A 19,811-nucleotide genomic window follows, 5' to 3' on the forward strand; every position below is an offset into this window, starting at 1 on the left:
TTTTTCTATTTATGATACTCAAAAATTTATATTTAAGTTTACTGAGTCTTTCCTGGACTGAATCTAGCCAATGAGTCCACTGAAGGAGTCTTTCATCTCTGATATTGCTTTATTATTATTTCTAACTTGTCAGTTTAACTCTTATAGTTTCCATCTCTCTAGTGAAATAGCCCATCTGTTCATAAAAGTTGTCCACTTTTTCCACTAGACCCTTTAAGATCATAATTATAATTATTATAGAGTTTTTTCCAATAAGTTCAACATGGGGCCATTTGGGTCTGATTCTATTGGTTGCTTTATCTCTTGACAATAAGTTTGTCCTCCCCACCCATTGCCTTTTTGTCTTATAATTTTTTTTATTAAATGCTGGACATTGTATGCAAAACAATAGAGACTAAAGTAAGAATTTATGTCTGGAAATGTGTATGCCTCTTCTTCTGTAAGGCTATTTACATGTGATTCAATCTAGTCAGAGATTTAGTTTTATTGTTGTTATCTTCAGTGCACTACCAGGTTCAAATTCTTCTAATAATGTCTTGTGCTGAGGGTGCAGTTCTGAGGTTGTGTATGATTTTTTTTTTTTTTTTTTTTTTTTGGTGTTCATGCTCCATTATCAGCTTTAAAAATTATCCTCATGTGCTTGCATCACAGAGTGTCTCTCTATGCTCCACTTCCACGCCCAGAGGTTGAATATTCTCGCTTGCTATTTTGTGCTTCATAGGCTAATAGGGGCAGGCAGTGTCCTCTGTTGCCTTGGTTCACCCTCAGTCTTCAGAAGGCTCTATGCTCCTGTACCTTAAGGTGAGACTTTCTCAGAGTTCCCATCCCTCTCCCACTTGGCAGCCAAATGTTGCCTTGTGTCTGTGACAGATATTGTTCAGAAGTCTGCTCACCCTCAACCAGGAGTAAGAGATCTCTAATTATATTAGTATAGGATCCTGGATGCAGAACTATTTCCTGTCTTTTACCAGGGATAATGTGGTTTCATTGCTGCTGTTTTCGTTTGTTTGCCTTTTTGAGATGGAGTCTTGCTTTGTCACTCAGGCTGGAGCGCAGTGGTGCAATCTCGGCTCACTGCAAGCTCTGCCTCCCAGGTTCATGCCATTCTTCTGCCTCAGCCTCCCAGTAGTTGGGACTACAGGCGTCCGCCACCACGCCCGGCTAATTTTTTGTATTTTTAGTAGAGATGGTGTTTCACCATGTTAGCCAGGATGGTCTTGATCTCCTGACCTTATGATCCTCCTGCCTCGGCCTCCCAAAGTGCTGGGATTACAGGCGTGAGCCACCGTGCCCAGCCCATCATCGTCGTTGTTGTTGTTTTATCTTTCTTGCGGCAACAGTGGATCTCACTTGTACCTTGGGATGCAAGATTTGCTCCCTTTCCCCTAGAAGCTCAAGACATTTACTCTTTCAGAGAAGATCCTCAGGCAAGGGGCAAGGCTTCAGTCCTTTTTCATAGAGGCAGCTGCCCTACTTCCCAACATTTGCACCACTAAGGGGGTTCTCTCTGTCTCCTACCTTGCCCCTCAGCTTTTTCATGAGCACCCCATGGAGGTATGTGAAAGTGTAAGCTCCCTTTCTGTCTGTGACTTTCGTGGATTCCATACTTTTGTGTTACTCCACTGTTGTCCTTTAGAAATTTTTTTAAAATTTTAGCTTATTTCTACTTACCCACTTATGTGTCAACTTCCTCTTTCTCCCATGCATTTTCATAGGTAAGCCAGTCAGTGAATCCTGGCTCTCTTGGGCAAGCCTATCCTTTCTTGAGTTTTGGACTGTTGGTTGTCCTTTCTCCAGTGGGAGAGGTCAGTTCTCCAGTGGGCTCAAGAAATGCATAATTTTTTTTCTGCCTTTTCCCATCATTCCAGTGGGCAGATACTCTTCTAGCTTTCTACTCCCTAGGTGGAAGTAGAAACCCAAGGGAGGGTTTTCAACCTTGAAATGGTCTCATCAGAACCGTGTTTCTGAAGTCACAGTGTAAAGTAACAAATAATTATATAATTACGAGGAAGAAACTTTTAAATCTGTGACAAGGATAATTACAATGCAACAGGAAAAACAAGGCTGTTTAACTATAGAATGAATTTTCTGATATGGATCAATTCAATAAAATTATGCACACACATGTGTATATAAACAATAATTGGTTGACGGACTTTGAAAAGCAAGACATTCTTCTCAACTTTTAAAAATTAAAGTGCAATACACATTTGCAAATGTGCCTAAGTGTAGACTTGCTGAACAAGATATATCTAACATTAGAAACTGACTGTTGTTTTCCATGTGAAGTACTCAGCTCCCACAGCAATAAGTAAGAAATGAGAATGGAAATAATTATGTTCTGAGTTGAGCTGAATCTGTAGTTTTTCATGACATCTTCTATTTCCCAACATAGTCTCTCAGGTCCCAAAGCCTTCTTGGATAAAGCTGAAACTCTGAGTACCTTTTGCCAAAAATTGAGTGAGAACAGGAGTTGCTATATGGGGAAGCAAGGGTTTGAATGAACTTCTCATACCCTTGCAAATGAAGAAAATAAAATTGCTCCTTTGGTTGGAACTGGGAACATCAACTTGTGTCTTCTATCACCTGGATGGTGAGTGGGTCATGGGGAATTAGGATTCTTACTCTAAATCGAATGATTTAAAAAAAAAAAAAAAAAAAAAAAACTTCTTATGATTTACCCATCTTCTTCCTCTCTGAACCAAGTTCACCCAGGGAAGCCTCTACTTCAGAAAAGGGACATAGATTCTTCTAATGATATCGACCCTGAGGAGAGGGCTAGTTTTGGAAGCTGAGCTTCTATATCTTACTTTGACCCTTTGAACATATGGCTAACCCTGGCTAAAGTCAGAGACCTCAATCCATATTCCTAATAGAGCAATTGATCTTCTAAAGTAATTCCTGGGAATCAAGGTCCCCTGGAAACACACGACTTGTTGCTTGTAAGGTTTGGTTTTTTAGATCCCTGAACCTACCCTCCCCTGTGATATAATTTTAATAATATCACCAAGAAAACATTAGCAGGTTTGATAGAGCTGTGTTTTGACCCTTATCTCCAAAAAAGCCAAAAGAATTCCCTTGGAATTCATATAGTTCTTCTGAGGATTTGTCTATTAATTTTTATTTATTCATTCACTTTTTGTGGATCTACCCAGTATTTCAGTTTCTCCTCTAACACCCTGAAGAAGTTGTCCTTGATTTTCATCCTCCATCATTGTATTTATTTCCAAATTAGGTAAACCAAAATGAAGAATTTGAGGTCAGCTTCTTTTTGGAGTCTAGAATCTGGTTGTACCCATAGACAGAAAGGCCAGGAGAAAGGAAGGATTGAAACAACATCCTGATTCTTCAACTGGAAGCATCAAGTCAAACCAGGTCCTGCCTCCATGATGAAATGGGTGTAGGAGGCACTGGACTTCTACCGTTGTCTCAGACTGAGTCAAGGATGAGGATTCCTATATGCAGAGGTGGTGAATGACTTGTGATGTACCTGGCTTTCTCCAAGCCCAGAACCCAAACTTTCCAAGGACAAGGAAGCCCAGGTATCAGAGCAAGTCCCAGTTAGCTTTTAGGGTGTGGTTCTGTCTTCATGCAGACACTAAAGTTCTGAAAAAAAGCTCTCACTTCTGTTAGGACACCTGGAATTGCCTCATCTAACATTAGCACTTTATAAGAGTCTTCCCCACAGGGGTGACTAAATAGCCCTGGACTTGGCTAAAAGGCTCTAGAATAGCTGGGTATGGTGGTTCACGCCTGTAATCTCAGGACTTTGGCAGGCTGAGGGGGATGGTTCACCTGAGGTCAGGAGTTCAAGACCAGCCTAGCCAACATGGTGAAACCCCGTCTCTACTAGAAATACAAAAAATTAACTGGGTGTGGTGGCAGGCACCTGTAATCCCAGCGACTCAGGAGACTGAGGCAAGATAATTGCTTGAACCCAGGAGGCGGAGGTTGCAGTGAGCCAAGACAGCACCATTGCACTCCAGCCTGGGTGACAGAGCGAGACTCTGTCTCAAAACAAAAACAGCAACAACAACAACAAAAAATGCTCTAGAATAAAGCTAACCCCAGCTAGGGAATATCTCTCTCTCTTAAGGCAGATCTTCTTCTAGGCATGTTTATTTTAGAAGATTTTCTGTCCCCCCTGCTGCTGCCACTACTGGTCTGCCAGGCTACCTCTCCATCTCTTGGTTGTCAGCACCCCCCAGACACAATGTCCTTTGTGGGCCACTCATCCACAGTTAACTCTAGCAGACCTGATCAGCTCTTCCAGGTACATTAAAACTAAGAGCTTCTAAGGAGGTCTGAGTCTCCCCTGACTGGCAAAGAACAATTGAGTCAGCTAAAATTCAGAACTAAAAATGCATTCAAAGAAAAACTTCAGCTGAATTAAGCTGAACAGGGTTTAATTGAGCAAAGAACGTTTTGTGAATCAGGCAGCCTCTCAAGTCAGAGTAAGCTCAGAGACTCCAGCACAGCCACGTGGTGGAAGAAGACTTATGAACAGAAAAAGGAAAGTGAGTTACAGAAAACAGAAGCAGCCAGATTGGTTACAACTCAGTGTTTGCCTTATTTGTACACAGTCTGAACAGTTGGCCACCTCTGATTGGTCAGAACTTGGTGATTGGCATAAGAGTAGGCTGCAGTCTATGTTCAACCCCATTTAGGGCATAGTTCACTATGCACAGAGAAACCTTTAGGCCAAACTTAAAATATGTTTAAGTTCAATATTAAACATATATTTAATTAATTAAATTAATATATGTAACAATTATAATAATATTATTTTAATATTAAACATATTAAACAAATATATTGAATGCAAAATATATTTATGTTTGGAGGCAGCTTTAGGCTAAACCTGATTTAACAATTCCCCTCTTTTGGCTATTCTCTCAATTTAGAGAGATTGATCAAAACTTTAGTCATTGATGTTACTATCACCATTGTAAATGTACTTATTTGGTCTTGAAACACACTGGGAAATAGCAGAACAGTGGGTTTTGAAAGGTGGAACAAGGACTTCAGGGTTAGAGTAAAGGGTAACTTCCTTATGTTGGAATGTCCTGTTTGCAGAAGAAAAACAAAACCTAGTCCGTTTTAGAATCTATGTATGTCCTTAAAGTCTTAATTTGATTATGTCACATGTAGCATAAGTGACTCTATTTTGGTTTGGTCTGGTCTTTTGGAGCCTAGTGCAAGAGCTCAGTCCAAAACAATGGCCTTCTATAGTTTGTTTAAAAATCACCCCCTTTGGTCATGTTCTCAGTTAGGTGAGAGTGTAACCAAAACTTAGGGCCTTAGCACCACTCTCAGTTACCATGAATTTGGGTTTCCAGTTTCAGCACGTCATTCACAGGCTATGGTGCCATCATGGTAACACATTTCTTTCAGCTCTTATCATTCTAGTTGAAGAGAGACCATTTGACATTCTGGAGATTGTTTCATGCAAACATTTAAAACTTCAGTGAGAATACAGTACACTAGCAAGACTACTGTTATGACTATCCGGAGGATAATACCATAAACCAAACTAACCAAAGTCAAATAGATCAAAGAACCAACTAGACTAAGAGCCTACTCGCATAACTAAGTGGTCTCTTTGTTAATCCCCTACAACTGAATCTATCATACCTGATGTGAGGTATTTCTCTCTGGGCAACAAGAAGTGCCAGCAGCTACATAGATACTTCTCTATCTAGCTAGTGAAAAATCTAGAGCAATTATATTATTTAGTGTAACTTTCACAAGAGAATTTAATATCTGTTGGGTAACCATAGTCTTTACAATAGCATCTGCTATAGAGCCTATCGTGAAGGATAAATTTCTAATCTTGCCTCATTTACTCCTAACCATGGGAAAAAGGACCTAAACAATGATGCCCTTCTATAAGAGTGAAAACCTTCTGGGACTGTTCTCTTTAACCCATGATGCAGGTTAAGAGGAGTTGACCAATGTTCTGTTTCTGACTATGAGGCAATGTATGTACCATGAAAATTTCTCACCTACATTGGGCCTTTATCTTTCATCTATTAAGGCATAAGGTTATCTGTGTATAAGGATGACTGCAAAATCCTTGACTAATAAAAGATACCCCGTGAGTGCACACAACAAACCCCCTCTTCACTTCTATTGTTCATAAGGGCATAAGGAAAAAAATTGAAAGGTAGAAGTCGTGTGATAGTATCGAAGTCTCGACCTGTGATCTTGGGAAAAAGCCATCCACGTCAAGGATGCCATCTTCTTCTGGGGAGAAACTAGCTTGATTAGCTTTACCTTAAGGTTCCCTATGGGCGTACAGTTCTAGGAGTGTGGAAGGACCCTTCTGAGCTGTGAGATTATGAACCCAAAGTTCAAGGTCCTAAAGTTTTGCTGCAGTGTTGATGGCAAGGGCAGTCTCTCTCTGATGTTCTCAGAAGATCCAGTCTTTGGGTTCTAGATTGTGAAGGAGTTGATTGTCCTTAGTTAGTAAATTTATTTTCTTTACCCGGTGAAAATACACTGTGGCATAATGAGCTACTGTTATAACATCAGCCCTCTTGTATGGGCAAGCTTTTATGCAACCAGAAAACATGTACTGAAAATGACAACCGAATGAAATTCCTCTCTAAATGTTTAAATTGCCCATCAGGTAGTGGAATGTACCTGAAGTTTTGATTGTCTTCCCAGGAATATGGATTTGACAAACCAAATATCAGTCATAAACTTAGCAATTTATAAATCACTATATATATATGCACACATATATATACATATATATACACACACACACATATATATATACATATATACTTAATTTGAATCATTATATTTTTTCCATGATAAGACAAGGAATGCAGAACTTTTAATTACAAAAACTTTAAGGAATCAGGAAGTGTAAGGCAGTTGTCTTGGTTCTCCAGGAGTCCATGCTTAACGCTGGATTTATTTCTTCTTGAATACCAGTTGTTTCTCCAATTCAGGTGCATACCACTGATAACTGACGGGTTGTCAGAAGTAATCTGACTTACATCATGAAGTTAATTCAAATCGTATATCTATACGATTTTAGTGCTGGCTGATTTAGCATGAAAATCTGGCAAAGTATTTTCTTGACATTCAATTAATTTTTATTCTGCTTGGGTTAGCACTTTTATAAACCAGTCAGTTTCTTCATTAAAGTTCCAGAAATTCTTACCCAGTCCAAATGATATGATCCTAAAGTTATCAGAAACCTATATTCAAGAATGTTTCTCTGGGTTCTTTTCATGCTTTCACGAATCTCCTTAAAGATACCATATTTTAGGACTTTCCATGCTTGTGAAGTTTTCAGAAACTACATCGGAATTAAGCAATTAATGGTAGAAATGACTTTAAATAGTCATAAAGACACAACTAACAAGGAAGTGTAATTCTTTATTTGATCTACAATAACTTAGCACACATATTAGAATTCCAGAAATTCTGTACATTTTGGAACATATATTTAAAACATTCATTGAAATATAACCTGAAGAAGGTTAAACATTATTTCTTATTTGACAATGCTTCCCATGTAACTTAACATGTCAAATAATCCTGTTTACCTCTCTTTTGTATGCTTCAGGACCCACCTGTAGCATTCCAGATTTAAAGGTCAAAAAAGACTTAATTTTGAAGCTGAAATTTTATTTTGGGAAATTTGTCAAATATGTCAAAAGTTTAAAACACTTGACCAAAATAGAATCACAAGTCACTGCAAAATAATAGTCAAAAATAATAGTCATTTAACCAAAGTGATAATTAAAAGATTTTTAAAAACAAAAACCTGTACTCTTTGATAAAGAAGATTCAGTTTTCCAAACAATCAAAAGACAGTATGAGACAGAATCTGTCTCTTCTTCTTTCCTCTCTACTTTTTCCTTTGTGCAATTTACTCAAAAGGTAAACAGTATTTTGCTGTGTCTTATTACTACTACATAAAATTCTGTTCAAAAGAGAAAACCAAATTTTACTTTTGTATTAGTGTATTATCCATACTAAAACTAATTTTAATGAAATATCATAAATAAATTTATCAAGTCTATCATCGTTTAACCACACAAGATTTCCATAAACCTTTCATTTTACCTTTTTCCAGTATTTTCCAGTATTTCCAGACTTTCTGTATTTTATCTATTTTATCTTTCCGTGTTTTATCTATTGTTTTACTCTTCAATTTGAAACCTTTAAGTAACTTCAAACTAGACACAAATTTTAACACATACTTTTGTGTCTTTATAACTTTTCTCATCAAATGCATATCTTGTTCTGTTTATACACTCTATATACAGAATTATTTCTCTCATATTTAGTAGTTTTTAACTCTTAGTAACTCTAATTTCTCGTGAAAACCCAAGAAAGTAATTTTGAACTGTCTTATATTTGCATTTGTAGATAAAAACCATTTTATAATTTATTTATAAAGATAGTTCTTCAAATTATTATTTATTAACAGATCTAAATATATTTAGCTTTTCTATACCATATAAAACAACACGTCAAGGTATATAGACTTAAACACAATTAATAATTAATGTTTTACTATCTTAAATTACAGTAACTCTAACATTTTATAATTATCTATTACTTAATTTAACATAACAGAGCTCTAAGATTTTAAATTACTGAAAAGAATTTTAAAACTATCACACAGGTAACCTCCTTAATGTCTTTCCCCAGTCATTTCAGGTCCCAAGTAGCCATGTGGCACCCAGGAGGACTTTGAAGGTCAAGGCCTGTGTGAGTCCATCAGGACAGAAGCCAAAGCTGTCGAAACTATACCTGGCATATCCAACCCCTCCCAAAATAGCCAGGAGGCTAAACAGGGAAAGTAGAGGAAGAAGGGACCATAGTGGGCTTGATTCTGGCTTGTAGCTGCTGGTCCAGGCACTAAGAACATGTCTCCAGATGTCATCATAGTCACCTATCCAGAACCCTGAATCCAGAGACCCTAAACCAAAGAAATAAGTTCACAGTCAAATCAAGCAACTATCTAATTACATTTAACTGAAATTTAAAAGCCATTTCTATTTTACTAACAATTTTTAAACTAGCTTTACTTACTAAATATTATGTACACATAATACATATAGACATACAAACACACAAAAGCAGATCTTATAGTTCTCATAAAGAATTTTCATTTTGCAGCTTTTAGATAGTTTTTCTTTTCCCCATTTGGTCTATCAGTCTTCCAATTACCTAGTTCATTGCTCTAAGCAATTGTTAACTAGGCATCAAATTTGCATTTATAAAGGGACAACTCTTAGGTGGAACAAAAAAATTATATTTCATAAGCACAGAAATAAGATATTAGGCCTAAATATTGCATCAAACCACAGGAAAAAAAAAAAAAAAAACTACTCAAATAAAAGTTCACTTAAGACACAATGGCCAGAAAAGCACCTTAAACAAAGGTATGATTTATTATGTAAATTTAAAAGAATGATAAGAGTTTCTAATATACATAGGAAGACACCTTTAATAATGGAGATTTCCTTTATAGATGTAAATTTATTTTACAAAAGAGTTTCAAGATAGCCAATTACATGGCCAACCAGAAAGGTATATTTTAGTTCAATAAGTTGTTCTTTTTAACTTAGCTACTGTTTCTGAGCTAAAATTACTAAGCTCAGGGTAATGGATACAGCCCATTAAGAAAGAGGGCCAAGAAGCCATTACCTATGCCTGGCTTCTGCATGGATAGATCTGAACAAGAAGCAAACTTATTTTAGTTGAGGGCCTACCTTTTATAAACACTTTATCTAAGATAGCTGTCTTTTCACCTTCGGGTGGGATAGTAACTAAGCCAAAAGGTTAACAGATTTAATTTTTCTTATCAATTGATCACTTAAGCTTTTTATTTGCCTTTCATAAAATTTTTAAATAAAAATATTGAAATCTTTTTAGACGCTTCTGCCTATCACTAGATATCCTTAGGTGAGACTCATTTGGGAGCCCTCATTTTCAAATGCATTTCTTTAGTGCATATTGATCATTCGGAACATTTCACTCTGACTTATCTTTAGTAAGATTTCACCATTTCTGTAAGACTTTACTGCTTCTGAGATCTAATACTTATGCATGTATAAGCTAGAAGGAACTCAGTTCTTCAGAAATTAAGGATTCCATTTTTACCTCAAATATTAACTTTGGCTCTCAGTTTCCCTTAGCCAATAACTTTTTTCCCTACCTAAGCACACAATAAAAATGAAACAAGGGAGTAGAACACAAAAATCCCTGTGAAGTTCCAAAAGCCAAATTTTATAACCCTGCAATATTGTCGTTTACTACCAATTTCTTTCTGACCCAGACGGATATAAGAGATCCCTAACTGGACCCAAGCCAGTTTATTATTGGATCCAATTCAATCCTTGACCCAGTCCAGTTCCTGTCACAATTTCCAAACCCAGTTTGCATCAGAAACTTGCTCAAAACAACTTGGAGAGCTCAAAACACAAATCCAGGGGACTTCAGAACCCGAGGGATAACTCAAGCATGATTCCCAGTTGCTCCAAGAGTGCAATGGACACAACGGGCCTGGCAGGTACCTCGCTTGGTCACTCAGCCCTCCTGGGGGTCATTAGAAGCTCTACCTTGGATCCCACTGACACCATCTATTAAAAGAAAAACTTTAGCTGAATTAAGTTTACAGAGTTTAATTGAGCAAAGAATGATTTGCAAATCAGGCAACCTCTCAAGCCAAAGCAGGCTTAGAGACTCCAGAGCAGCCACTTGGTGGAAGAAGACTTATGAACAGAAACAGGAAAGTGACATGCAGAAAAAAGAAGTGGGGTACAGAAACAGCTGAATTGGTTCTAGATTGCCTGATTTGAACATGGTTTGAACAGTTGCCCGTCTTTGGTCAAAACTTGGTAATTGGCACAAGAGTAAGCTACATCTGTTTACATCTTCATTTAAGTTATAGTTCACTGTGTACAGAGAAACCTTTAGGTTGAACTTAAAATATGTAAGGAGGCAGCTTTAGGCTAAATTTGATTTAACAAATGCAACCTCCTTTTCTGAAAGATCACTCTCAAAATTGTGAATATTGGTGTCTGTATCCATTGTAATTTTTTCCTTTAACAAAGCTATTTGTGTTTATTGTCCTATAAAAGTATAATTATAGATCATTCACGCTCCTAAAACTTCCCGGGTGAAGAGATGCAATTCCTCTTCAATTACCAATTTGGTAACTTTCCAAACTCATTCTGCTGAAACTCCAAAAGCTCACTTTAAAGAAAATGCTTGAGTAGTGGATGTTAATGTCTTTTGAAGCTAAATTTACCTTGAGATTGTTTCTCTACATTAACACAGGCATCTTTTGAGTAAAGAAACTTCTTTAAGAGAAAATCATTTGGCATTTTATAATTTCTATCCTGATTTTCATGGGGTCTAAACCCATAAACTCAAATGTCCTTTTCCTTATTTAACATGATTTCTGCTCTGTATCATTATAAAACTGAGATTTGTGTTAATGAACTTTCATCATGGGAAGCTTCTATGAAGAGTAGGAATACAGGTGTAATGTTGGCTCATACATTCTTAAGTAACTCATAAGAGCTTATCTTGACTGAGTCCTGGCACAATGCTGAGGAAAGGGATCCTCACCTCAATCCTAGGAGGTTGGTTTTATGACCTCTGTTCTGCAGATGAGGAAACTGAGAGGTTCTAAGAAGACAACTAAGGCCTCTAAGGGGAAATGGCTGTTGAATGATGGCCAGGGTTTGATTCCTAGTCTGGGCCAGACCCCAAAGTTCATTTTTCTGACTCCTCCCCCTTCCAGATTTATGCCACCACTCCCCACAAGTAACCAAGAAGCACCCCCTTCCACACCCTTGCAGCTGTCCATTTTTTCATGCCTTTAGAATGAGGATTAATGGTGGTTAATATGGAGTTTGCCAGTCCCCAAGGCACTTACGGCACCACTCACAGGACAAATAACTGGCCCAAGGGAGGAAAAGTGTTCAAGGGGGGGCATCTGCCCAGCTCCCAACAGAGCCCTGGTTCTCTCCTGAAGTTAGCAAAGCTTTAATAGTGACTATTCGGATTCCTTTTTGAAACCCAATACGCTTGACAGATGATCCTGGCTTCAGGCCTCTCCTGAGTTTCCACATGGCTGGGATTACTCAAACTGCAGTGACAATTCAGGGATTTGTCTGTTTCCAAGCACGCTGTGAAATGGAAAGTTTGTTGGCCCCTCCCACCCCCACCCCACCCCACTATCTCTCTTCTTTTTTAATCCCTGGCCGAGGATGCAGTTGCAGGATCCACTGCCACAAAAGTAGAGCAGGGTCCCTTGTTTGTGTTCAGCTGTGGGGCTGTGTGCAAGCCAGTGGGGAACAGGTGAATTCAGTTCGCTGCATCCAGCACTGTTGCAGGTTTTTCTGGACACTGTTTCAGAGTCTTGGATTTTCTTCCCCGGGAAGTTTGGTTTGCACAGGACGGCATGCTGTTTAGCTTGGATGCAAAGACAGAAACAAAGCTTCATCATGCCCCCCGGGGTCTGCTTTATAGCTCTCTGTGAAGAGAAAAATCTATTTTCCATGCTTGGAGACAAGAACGTTGCCTTGAGGCTAAAGGGCAGATTCCCCAGGAGACATTGGAAGGATTTACTTTTAGTGTAAACTTTGCTTTGCTTCAAAGCTTGTACTTTTGGAAATTTCAGATTTCACTGTGTATATGTGAAGCCCAGTCCAGCTTCTTTCAAGAATCGACCTGCACTTCCCCGAAGTCCTGATTCCTGTATTCATTCCCCAGTCGAGCCCCTTCCATCTGCAGTCAGGGGAAGGATGGGCATATTTTCTTCTGAAATCCTTCCCGAACTGCTATTTTCCTCTTTTTAGTGCCCAAACACTAAAAACATAATGGTAGAGAGAGAAGTACATGTATCAAAATCAAAAACAAAGTCCAAGTCCTGAGTGTGGCTTTGAGGGTTTTTGTTTTTCTTCTAAGTGAACACTCTGTTCTTGTTCTTATAAAGTTAAGGTAAAAATTGAGATTTATCCACTTCCTTATTTGTTAATTCAACCAACATATATTAAACAGGTCGGTCTGTGAGCTGTGTCCTGAGAATCCTCGGACATGTGCCGGCATGAGAGGGAACACGTGCACACACGCAGAGGAGAAAGACACGTGGAATAAACAACTGTAATAACTGCAAAGGGAGCAGTGAGGGGACTTGTGTGCAGGATGGGCACCAGCAGTGTTCTCCATCATGGGTTCATGTGCAGCATCTGTCATCAAGAGGTGGAATCCATTTCCCCTCCCCTGGAACCTGGGCTGCCCAGACTTTTGGCCAACAGGATTCAACAGAAGAGCAAATGTGCTACCTCTGAGCCAAGACCTCAGGAGGCTTTACAGCTATCATGTTCACCCTGTTGGAGGTTAGACCTGAGGTGGAGACCCAGGCTACAGCATTGACTGGTGAGAGGTCACGTGGGAAGAGAGAAGACACGCAGATGAGGATGGAGCCACCCCAGCCGATACCACATGGAGGATTGATGCGCCTTCCCTGTTGCACCCTGCCCAGACCCTGAAGCACAGCCTTACAGGCAACAAGAACGTGTGGTTTTGAGCCACTGTGTTTTGGGGTGGTTTGTTATACAGCAACTGATAACTAAAGCAATACTGAGAGTAACCTATGTAATATGGAGTAAAGGGAAAATACGATGAATTCTGCATGGCTCATCTGGAATGTCTCCCTGAGGCTGTGATGTGCACTGTGATGGCAAAACACCTTATCAAAAGTTGCTATTGTCAAGCTTCCAATTCAGGAAACTCATTCGTGTACAGCAACAGCGCACCCCCATGCTGACGACACGACAGGTGCTGTGCTCGGCACCTCACACTCACCTCATTCAGGACTCTCAGCGCCCTCCCGAGGCAGGTGTGTGAACATCATCTCTGCTCTACCAGTGGGAAAACTGAGACTGGCGGGAGTGCGTGCGGGGACCGGGGTTTGAGCAACTTGTCCACAGTCACACAGCTCGTGAGTGACATGACAAGGAATCACTTCCAGGCATTCCAGCACCATTATTAGGGTTTTTGTCTCCACATGTCTCTGCCTGGAGATGGCTCAGGACAGGAGCCCTGGCTTTGCCACTTAAAGATTCAATGGGCCTTTGGTAAGCCGTTTAGCTGCTCTAGGCCCAGCTGTCAAATCTGTAAAAGCAGGGAGTTGGATAAGCTCAACGATTTTCAAAGCATGAGCCCTGGAGCTAGAGGGGGCCACTGGGACCAGCAGAGGATGGAGGTGGCACCTTCTGCTTCTCCCTTGCTTGGCCAGAGGCAGCTCTCCTTGTAGCTGATTCACATAGTGGGAGACACTTAAGAGTTATTTTGAGGAGAGTGTTCTGCTGATGAAGACATATTTGAGAACCACAGGCCTGGATGACCACCAGGGTCCTGTGATTCTGCAACCTGATAGGCTGGGCCTCAGCGGCCCAGTCCTTCGCCTACAGAGCTGGTCTTTTTAATGGATCAGGAAGCACCCAGTCTAGGAGGCTGGACACGGCTCTCACTCTGCCCGTGGCTCTGTGGCTTTCAGGCCCCCTTCTCCCTTGGAGCCCCTTCTCCTTCCTCTTTCTCCTCCTTTCCCACTGAGCTCCTGCTTCAATTTGATGTCGGTGTTCCTCCCCATTATCCTGGCAGTGCTGGTCTTGAACTAGGTACAATTTCCTAACTAACGAGGAAAAGCAGGCCTTGTGGGCATCCTGGTATTGCTCATGTCTCACAGCTTAACTTTGATGCCCTGTTGTGCGGGAGGGTGAGCAGGAAAACCAAGACCAAGACCCCGTACATGCCTGGCAAGGATGGGAAGTCATAGGGGCTGAGGGAGACCTGTTGGGCCCCAGATGGACACAAACTGGGCTAGGACTGGGGAGAACCAAATTCCCTTGGCTCTGACACTCATCCTCATGTGGCTTCAGGCAAGTCACCTTTAAAAGGCAAAGATAATCCTATCTGTTCTTTCAACATCATAGAATAATTATAAAGACTAAATGAAAATAGGCTGAAGTTGAATACTGCATATGCATGTAAAATATCATTATCTCTAAATGATACCTGTATATTATGTAGAGAAAATTTATTTCATGAAGCTGTGGCCTTCTTTGTTTTCTCTTGTTGTCATTTTTTGGCAAGAGAGAAAACAGGACAAAGTGAAAAATATTAATCTTTTTTCTAATACTCTATTAATAAAAGGCAAGTCCTAAATTATTTTGCTGCACAGGAAAGAAATAATCGATTTGGTATTATAATATTCAAACAAAAGGTCAATAGTCAGTGATTCTCCTTTCATTTTCAAGAAAAGCCTTTGGAAGTTCTTCTCTCCAGCAACCTCGCAAGTAAGGTGTTCAGAGCATCTGAACGGACCCTGGAGACGGCCCCAGTCAGCAACAGTGGACGGGAGAGTGGCTGGCCATAGAAGTGGACTGTGTTTCATGGGACAAAACGTGGACAACAGATCCCACAGTAGGGACACTAACACCCTGTTTTGACAGAGCAAGTCAGAAAGCATCAGCCTTCTGTGTTTTCTGAGTAATTCTGCTGGAGGAAAGGCCCAGGACCTCAAGGCCGGCATCTGCTGAGGCAAGAATGCTCATCTGAGAGAAGATAAAGCTAAGGAAGTTTGTGTTGGATGTTGGAACTGGGACACGTGTTTCTTGGCGGAGAGCAGCACCCACAGAAGTGCAGTTACACTCACCAAACCCCTGCGGAAACAGCAAAAGCTGGAACGACAGCCCGCTACTTTGAGGTTCGCCTCCCGCTGACATGTTTTCCTATGGTTTGAGCAGAAACTTCACGTGTCCTAGAGTTGACAAGAAGGGTGCTTTTCTGCTCTCATCACAGTTGTCTAAGGGACCAGTGACAGACGAGGACCCCAGGCCCAGAACAAGTTTTGGGAGGGGCTATGCACGTATCTGGTTCCCCAGCCCTGGTGCGGTGGAGGTCTGAAGCACGTGGCATCCTTCAAAGTCAGTTTGCTCTCCTACCCCACCTGCAGGGCTGGCTGCAGTGCCTGCTACATAGTTTAAAAACATATTAAAAATTTTATATATATGCTTTCACTGTGCCAAAAAGCTTTTCTTTTTCTATTCTGGACTCTGAAATACTTTATCATTTTTAAGGAAAAAATATAGATATGGAAAGTTCAAAATACCCCTGCCCTATTTCCTGTGCTGCCTCTTTAAGGCCATGCCTGTGCTTCCCCCAGGCTCAGAGGAGCTGCTGCATTGGGGAGAAATGTCCCCAGAGAAGCACTGTGTGAGGTCAGCAAATACCAGAAAAGAATGGAGACATTTTCCTTTACTTCTTGTATTTTGCTCTTTAACAGATTTTTTTCCCCCAAATTGGGGGACTTTTTAAACATTGGCACAGGCTGTAAAATGCCCTTAATTAAAGTTTTGTTAAAAGAAGAATTTTGGACAAATTAAATTTAATGGGCAAAAAATGATTCGCGAACAGGGCAGCTCTGAGAATAGGCAGATTTGTGGACAGAACATGGAAGTGAGGCACGGGGCTGCTCCACTGGTTACAGCCCAGTCTCAGCCTTATTTGGGCGTGGTCTGATCAGCAGACCATGCCTGACCGAAGCTAGGCTGCTGTGATTGGCTGAGACTCAGTTATTGGCTTGTTTGAGTGGAATAGTAATTGTGGTTTTTGCATTGTTGGAATTTGCCATTTGATATTGGAATACATTCTTAAACAAATGTTATGTTATACATCATTTTGATGGGCATTTCTCACTTTATTATTTATTTTTTTGCTAATACTTATTACTTGCTATTTATTTTAGACTATGGAAATGATGTTAGACAAAAAGCATTTTTTTTTTTTTTTTTTTTTTTTTTTGAGACTGAGTCTTGCTCTGTCATCCAGGCTGGAGTGCAGTGGCACGATCTCTGCTCACTGCAACCTCTGCCTCTTGAGTTCAAGCAATTCTTCTGCCTCAGTCTCCAAAGTAGCTGGGACTACAGGCATGCACCACCACACCCAGCTAATTTTTGTATTTTTAATGGAGATGGAGTTTCACCATATTGGCCAGGCTGGTCTCAAACTCCTGACCTCGTGATCCATCCACCTCAGCCTCCCAAAGTGCTGGGATTACAGGCATGAGCCACCGTGCCAAAAAGCAAATTTGTGCGATATTCTTATGCGAGTTCAAAATGGGTCGGAACATCAACAACGCATTTGGTCCAGGAACTGCTAACAAATGTACAGTGCAGCAGAGGTTCAAAAAGTTTTGCAAAGGAGATGAGAGCCTTGAAGATGAGGAGTATAGTGGCTGGCTAGTGGAAGTTGACGACGACCAGCTGAGAGCAATCACCGAAGCTGATCCTCTTACAACTACGTGAGAAGTTGCTGAAGAACCCAACATCAGCCATTCTACAGTCATTCGGCATTTGAAGCAAATTGGAAAGGTGAAAAAGCTCTGTAAGTGGGTGCCTCACGAGCTGAGGGAAATTTTAAAAAATTGTCATTTTGAAGTGTTGTTTTCTCTTATTCTGTGCAACAATAATGAACCATTTCTCAATCGGATTGTGACATGTGACGAAAAGTGGATTTTATACGACAACCAAGAATGAGCAGCTCCATGATTGAACCAAGAAGAAGATCCAAAGCACTTCTCAAAGGCAAACTTGCACTAAAAAAGGTCATGGTCACTGTGTGGTGGCCTGCTGCCGGTCTGACCCACTACAGCTTTCTGAATCCCAATGAAACCATTACTTCTGAGAAGTATCCTCAGCAGATCGATGAGACGCACTGAAAACTGCAATGCCTGCAGCCAGCATTGGTCATCAGAAAGGGCCTAATTCTTCTCCATGACAACGCCCAACCACACGTGGCACAACCAGTGCTTCAAAAGTTGAACGAATTGGGTTACAAAGTTTTCCCTCACTATTTACCTGACCCCTCGCCAACTGACTACTATGTCTTCAAGCATCTTGACAACTTTTTGCAGGGAAAACACTTCCACAACCAGCAGGATGCAGAAAATGCTTTCCAAGAGTTTGCTGAATCCCTAATCTAGGATTTTTATGCTACAGGAATAAACAAACTTATTTCTCATTGGCAAAAATGTGTTGATTGTAATGGTTCCTATTTTGATTAATAAAGATGTGTTTGGGCCAAGTTGCAGTGATATAAAATTCATGGTCCAAACCACAATTACTTTTGCACCAACCAAATAGAAAAGCACTCTACTACATTAGGCTGTCAGGTCCTTTAAGTGTTAAGTTAGGGGGTAACCCACAATAGGGAGGCAGCCTCAGGCCTAATGTAGTTTAGTTACAGTTTCAACATTGGAATACAGTTGTACTGTTGATTAGTTTAAAGCCTCTTCTGTCTGAAAATGAAACAGATGCATTCACACAGACAGATGCCATTCCCCTGGAAGCTGGCAAGCATTGGGCTTTGCTGCCATGCGGGCAATTTCCATAAGACATCTTGTTTCTATAAGACACATCAGTGTCCCAAAGCTATGGAAGAGTACCAAAAGCTGAAAGGCACCAGAACCATTAGGGGGAAGAGAACTGCCTCTGCCGTGTGCTTGCCTCGAGGTAGCTCCTAAAATTGACGTGTTGAGTTTCACGGATGTCTAGCAGGGCTCACTGTGTACTGGGGCCTCATCACAGCACTTAGTAAATGTGACCTCAACCCCCATAACAATCTCACAAGGTAGGTCCTGCTATTATCTCCAGTTTGGAAGAGGAAATCTAAGCATGGAGAGGCTAAAAACCTTGCCCAAGGACACACTGCTCCTAAGTGGCTGAGCCAGGGGTTTGGCCCAGAGGCATCTCTTAAACATCACATCATGGTGTTGACAAGCAAAGTCCAAAGTAAGAACATGCACTTTCTGAAAACATGCACGTCACGGGAAAGGCTTCTAAGAGGGTGGAAGTCAATGCTAAGCAGAGATAACCCTTGCCAGAATCTTTTCATTATGTAGTGTCAGCTATGACTTCCCATCACCAGCATAAAGGCCACCATCTCAAAAAGAGTGTTAAGTGACCAGCAACACCAGTAGTAGGGAGAGTAAATCTCTTGAGGAGAGAAACCCCAGGTCTTTGTCTCTTTTTAGGGCAAAAGAAGGAGGAAGAATTGGCAAAGTAGGGTCTGGGGAAGGCTTAGTTTCATTATATTCTGAATCCTCAGCCAAAAGAGTCTCCATGACTGTTATTGCTGTCAAATGGAAGGTTATTTCTTTGTTATTTAACCTTGTTCTTCCATTAAGACATGAGAGGCTACACTGTGGTGTTAGGTTTGAGCTCTAACCACATCTTTATCACCTGGTGCACATTCCTCACCTTGTGGTCCTGCTGATCCCAAATAGTGGTGCTTCCCAGGCTTTTCTCCTGCATGGAGAGCCCTGTAAATGCAGAATTCTCTAAGGTGAACAACATTCTGGTTTGTCCTGGACCAGGTGATGGACTGAAGGGGTTCTGGGAACAAGAGACCTTTGGTGCAAAAACTGGGAAAGTCCTGGACAAACTAGGGTGAGCTCTAAGAAGTGCTCATAACCGTTTCTTCACCAATGGCAATGGATTTATAGCTGTTAATCTGTGTCCTCTAACCTTAGCCCACTTGTGACGAGTACTATAACAAGTACGTATCAACTACTTGGTTGGAGGAAGTAACCCCTCTCTGGTATCAGGCCATATCCACCCAGGCTCTTGAACTGTTTGATGACATGTTGACTGCCATGAACATTCCTTGGTTGACAGGGGAGCAGACAAGCATTCCTGACAGAAGGCTCTATTTCACAGCTGCCTCACTGCATGTAGCCCTCTGCAACTTGCCATAGGTAC

General features: G+C 40.7%; 1 pseudogene; it reads left to right on the forward strand.

Moving 5' to 3' along the window:
* Positions 1 to 17,114: 17,114 nt before the first annotated feature.
* Positions 17,115 to 18,115, forward strand: LOC140713211 (histone-lysine N-methyltransferase SETMAR-like; annotated as a pseudogene).
* The last annotated feature ends 1,696 nt before the right edge of the window (positions 18,116 to 19,811 follow it).

The sequence above is a fragment of the Chlorocebus sabaeus genome, chromosome 13, assembly GCF_047675955.1.
Source record: "Chlorocebus sabaeus isolate Y175 chromosome 13, mChlSab1.0.hap1, whole genome shotgun sequence".
Taxonomy (NCBI): Eukaryota; Metazoa; Chordata; class Mammalia; order Primates; family Cercopithecidae; genus Chlorocebus; species Chlorocebus sabaeus.